The sequence below is a fragment of the Crocodylus porosus genome, unplaced genomic scaffold (assembly GCF_001723895.1).
Source record: "Crocodylus porosus isolate Cpor-Errol unplaced genomic scaffold, CroPor_comp1, whole genome shotgun sequence".
NCBI lineage: Eukaryota > Metazoa > Chordata > Crocodylia > Crocodylidae > Crocodylus > Crocodylus porosus.
The window spans coordinates 5,115,939-5,121,598 of record NW_017728944.1 but is presented as its reverse complement, the minus strand read 5'-3'; positions in this window follow the sequence as shown (position 1 = coordinate 5,121,598).

The window sequence follows — 5,660 nt, the reverse complement described above, 5'->3', positions numbered from 1 at the left end:
GGGGGGATTCTTTAGCCACAGTGCTAATCCAACTGTGTTAATCCCACCAGGTGCAGGACATGGATCTGTGCAATAGCTGCAGGATGAAGTCTCAGATGGGGGCTAAGACAAAGAGCAGCCTGGCACGTATGCACAGGGAAAGGAGTCTGCCTGGCTGGCCTGGGGTCCTAATGGCAGCTCTGGTGCTTTGTGCCTCAGTGCTGAGCTGCACGGTGCACACAGAGAGTCCCAGGAGAAGCAGTCTACAGTACCTTGTAAGGAAAATATGGGGATGGAGGAAGAACCACTTTCTTCTGCCTCTGCATACCTGGCTACCCAGAGCTTCAGCAGCAGCTCTATATTGGAATTTACCCTGGGGTTGAGACTCTTCTCATCAGGCTGAGCCATGCACCACGTCTTGTGTAGGACACACAAATTGATTCATGGTGCAGCTTTACAGGGCAAACAGTTTGGGGGAAGCTTCTGCTTGTTCCCCCCACCCAGTGCCCTGCCAGCCCCTTATTCTGCCAGCAGCCCAAGCCCCTGAAACCTAGACGGGCTGGGACTCAAAGCCAGAGGTTCCCTGCTCAGGGTCAGACTGATCACCATATTTGGGGTCAGGAAGAAATTTTACCCCATGATTAGGAGGGTACAGACTGTGGGGGGCTTGCTTTCCTCTGTAGTGGTGGTCATGGCCCTCCACCTGGGATCTCTTGCGCATATATCAACAACCTTTTACAGAAGCAGGATATTGGCCACCACCTCCCCCTGCTCCACCTGTGGCAGGTTAGGGTGCTATGTCTTGTGTTGTGTCAGGGTTAATGGTAGTTTTACTAAGCGGTTATATTGTGGATTTGTATAGATGGTTTGGATACAGATGATCCTGCCTTAGGCAGGGTGTCAGACTAGAGGACCTCTTGAGGTCCTTTCTACCCTTACTTTTCTATAATTTCTATGAGCTTCCTCCATCACTTTCCAGCCCCTTTCGCTCTTTCCCCTTGATAATACAGTGGCACTAAGAGACCTTTGATGGAGATCAGGGCCCCCTCAAGCTGCACAGACACCGAGGGCAGGCCAGCCCCTGGCCTGGGCACCCACATTCCTACTGACAAGGGAGGAGGGACAACAGGGGGGCAGTAACATGCCCAGCATCCCCCATCAGGCTGGTGGTTCTGTGGATTTGACTCTGGGACTGGCATGCCTGGAAGAACTTGGTCTGCGCTTGTCCCTCCTCCTCCCTATGCAGTTTCCCTATGCTCCTGGTGTCAGGTGGTAGTGTGGGAGCTGGTAGAAGCACTGAAACATGGGTGCTATGTCTTTTCCTGCTTATGCTGACATAGACAAGGACAGTGGATTTCAACCTTTTGTCATTTGCAGACCCCTAAAAAATGTCAAATGGAGGTGTGGACCCCTTTGAAATGTACGTGTGAGGATTCACATACTTTTGATTGATCATAATCACCTTTTGTGGACCCCCAGGGGTCCATGGACCACAGGTTAAAAACCACTGGACTAGGAGAAAACACAGGAGTTATGGAAGAAGGTAGGAGAAGAATTGGATGCTAGAGCTACCCCCCCAAACCCTTCTCCCCTCTTAGCTTCAGTAGGGTTACTTGGCCTCATTGTACTTTGTGCACAGAATTGGCTCTCAGGCTGGATTCACACTGACGTTCCCTGTCTGCAGACAAAATAAAGTATGATGGGAGCAGAACTGCATGAGAGGCTCTTCAGACTGTCAGCTCAGTGCCCTGGGCTGTGCCTGTCCTAGAGGGTAGAAAGGCATCCCATCCTGCCTCCATTATTTCTGAAGGGTAGTGTATGTGCTACCAGTAGCTCAGCAGCTTCCCAGGGCACCTCCTACCTCAGCAGCGAGGGCACTCCATGCCAGCTTAGCAGCCAGCACTGTCCACTGGCAGCCAGGGCTTGCCCAGCTTCTAGCAGCTGTGTTTCCCTGTCCATGCCAATCCTGTGCAAGGGCGAACAAAGGACAGAAAAATGCCAGGCTGTTCCTACATCTCCCTTAGAGAGAGTGACTAGCAGAGATGTACAGGGACATCATTAACTCCCTCTGCTCTGAATCCTTCGCTCCCACATGACAAGTGCATGACAAAAAGCGTTCCCAGGAGTTAAGGGGTTAATAGGTCTAGGGTTCCCATAGCCTGTAGGCAGCAAAGGAACAAGCAAGCCTGTAATTGCAGCTGTTGGCCTAAGGGGGGTGAGAGCACATGATGGGGAATGGATCATGCCTGGATCAAGATGTCCAAGTGATGAACTTGGTCCAGACAATTCAGTGGGAGCTAATGCCAAGCCAGAGCCTGTACTGGGCCCCAGGGACACACAGACTAGATGTCCTGAGACAGCGACTCCTTCCCGCTGCTAATTTCCATGATTCTATATTCCACCATGATGGCCTGTCCTAGACTCGCCCAAAGTAAACTGGCTGCAAATTTCCCTGCCTCATTAACCAGCCAAAAAATGCCCCACACAGCATCAAAAGCAACCTGCATGTTTGGTTACTGGGTATCTTGCTCCTGTGGCCATCTGGCTGAGGGCAAGTGAAACTCGAGGGCATCCAAACCCCAAGCCCCTGGGCTTGGGTCTGCACATAGGATGCCCGCCAAAGGATTTGGAAATGTCTGAAGCCCCAGATGGGGGTGGAAGATGTTTGCTGGTAGTAGGGCCACTTATGGTTCTGGACTGACTCATGGATTTAGAATTGATTTGGCTGATTTGGCTTGGACCATGGAAAATTTAAATTAGAAAACAAAAAGCATCCAGTTCCAAGATTCCCTGGTTCCAGCAGCAGCAGCCAGGCAGCAGCACATGCCTATGCTCTGTCTGATGTTTCCCAGTCCAGGAGGCCTAGGTTCAAATCCTGGCTCTGGCTTTTTCCACATGGGCAGGATCTTGGGGCCCCAGGGCTCTCCTTCATACTATACTGCCTTCCTTACACGTTTATAGTAGTCATTTGGTTGTAATCATGCGTGTTCTGCTTCTCTTTGTAGACTTTGTGTTGGTTTGTCGTGTAGGAAACAAGCTACCTATCAAATGCCAAGCCATGCGAGGAAGCTGTGAACTGGGCTCTTGGCACCAGGTTCAGTGCTTTGCGCTCAAAGACCCAGCTCTGTTTTTTCATAGCTGTGTACATGCCCTTTACCTGGAAGAGCCAATTGTCTTGAATGGACAGCAGAATGGCCTTGCTTTGGTCAGGTCTTGTGTGTCCGGTGCCAGTAGTGGCCTTAGGGGAGGGCAAACCAGGTGACTCCCCAGGGCCCCACACTTTAGGGGGCCCAAATGTTTGAAGTTTTTGCAAGGAAGTGGCTCTTATTTGCATTTTAACACTCAACTATTTATCTATTTCCCCCAAAGAATATTAAAAAGATCCATGATACAACTGTGGTGGGTTAATATTTACCTGAGTACATACCTCTAAGGGGCCCCAAATGACTCTCTTGCCCAGGGCCCCAACAACCCCGAGGCCATCACTGCCGGTGCTGAGCTTAGCATGGCTATGAGCAGACGAGCCCCCAGAGACATCAAAGGCAGTTGCATTATCTTAAAGATCAGGCTGGGTACTAGTGTCTTCAGTGATTTGTCCTGCATAGTTTGAATAGCCAAGACATTGCAATGTGGAGGGGCAACCCCCCCGCCCCTCCACACACACACACACACACACACACTGATTCCTGCTCCACCCAAAGTTTAAAACCAACTGCCTGGGTGTGTCTACAGGTGCAGTTAGTGCAGCACAATAAACTCTGGTACATATTGCTCCTGGTCACACCATTTAGATGTGCATCCAGAATTGCAGCACGAGCTGCATTGGAGCAGCCCTGGCTTGCAGTGGGCTCGGGGGGTCAGCCTATCAGTCCAGGTCAGTGCCAACCTAGCTCAACATGCTGTGGAGGGGCTAGCTGGGGCATGAGGGTGCCTCACACTGAAGCACCCTTGTGCCCCAGCCAGTCCCCTCAGTATCCACATGTGCATTGCTGAGGCATACATTACTCTGCCACATGATAATACTTGTATATACAAGTACTAACCTGAGGTGAAGTAGATTAGTTTACTGTGGCCTAATAGTGTTGCACGTGTAGGCGGTGATGTTTTACTGCAGAGCTAATTAGTCAGCTTTGCAATAATTGTCTTGTGTAGACGTGTCCACTGGCAGCGGGAGCAGCATTTCAAGTCAGGCAATGCTGAAGGAGTCACTTGACTTCAAGGCTCATTATAATCTACCCAATCCCTTCTAAACTCTTCATCTCGCAGGTGTTAATGACCCTTGCTCCTTTTTAATGGTCTTGATATTCCACCAGTCAAGCTAACCTTTCTTCTGCAATTCTGCTTTCTGTTAGCTGCTCCTGGTAATGAAGCTCCTATTTCAAAGCCTGGCAGATTGCTTTTCACTCATTCCAATGAAGCTATATTTGTTTTTCCTTCAACCTTAAACTGATTAATCCAGCCCTAGCCCCTAGCAGAGTAGTAAAGCTTCTATATTATTTTTAACTGGAGAAAAATGTGTGTTGTTGTATATGTGATGATGCATCTCACCAACTGCACCCCCCTTTTCAAAATCCTAGATCCACCCATGGCTATATATGGAAACAAGGCTGCAGGCTTCTGGAAGCCAGAAGGGGCTGCAGGAGCACTGCTTTATTATAAGACCTGCTCCTTCCACAGGCCCAAATCCCGTAAGCAAGGGAGCAACAGCACAGCTTACCCATGTCCTGGCAGACTCCTGTAAATTGCTCACTGAGCAAATGACCAGTTAACATTGCTGCTGACACAACATGGGCCTGGACTCCATGCTGTGAGAGACCCATTCCTGTCCTGAACATTGGAGGGTAAATATAGATGAGACAAAGTAAGGGTTATTGTCCCCAGTCCAGAGGAACCCTGAGAAGCAGAGAGCCCCATGCCAGACACTGAGTCCCTCTGCAGGCTGGGCTGTGGGTCCTTTTGAAACCTGGCACCAACTCCGGGTGAATGTTTGGCCCCACATGACCTGCTCACAGCATGAGCCTGCGGCCAAGCTGGGGCTGGAGCCCAAATCCAGTGTTTCACCACAGCCTGTCCCTCCTTCCCACCCAGGAGCCCTCCACACTGGCAAGAACATTATTAGATTGTTTGTCTCCTTAGCTTATCCTTGAGCAAAGCCCAGCCTGGTGTCTCCGGGGCTGTAGACATGGCCTTGGAGAGGGTGGATCCCAGCTAAGAGCTCCATTCACCACCCCAAAGCCTCTTGGGAGCTCTTGTGCAATGACAGCCATGCTTGCTGGCTTCCCACTCGCTCTGCATTGCCCCATCCCTTAGGCTATCCCCAAAATAGTCCCCAGGGAGACACCAGCATTAATGAGACAGCTGGGAAACCAGGCACTAGCTGTTGGGTTCTTATGATTGAAAGCTGACCGAGACGTGGAGATCTGTCATGGCCACTCCAGCCCCACCCTGGGTATTACCCAGGCAAGAAGCACCCCAAGGCCAGTGGGCCTGTGGCAGAATGCCACCTTCGTTTCTCCCCAAAATCTCTGCCCTGTGACTCTGTGATTAGATGGGCCAGCACGGAGGATTCACACCTCAGCCTGTCTCTTTAGGTAACCTGAGCTGGCTGCATTCCTGAGGGAGGGGGGAAACCTGCTCCCTCTGCCTAGGGGACTGGCATCAGTGAGGGGCATCTACCTGGG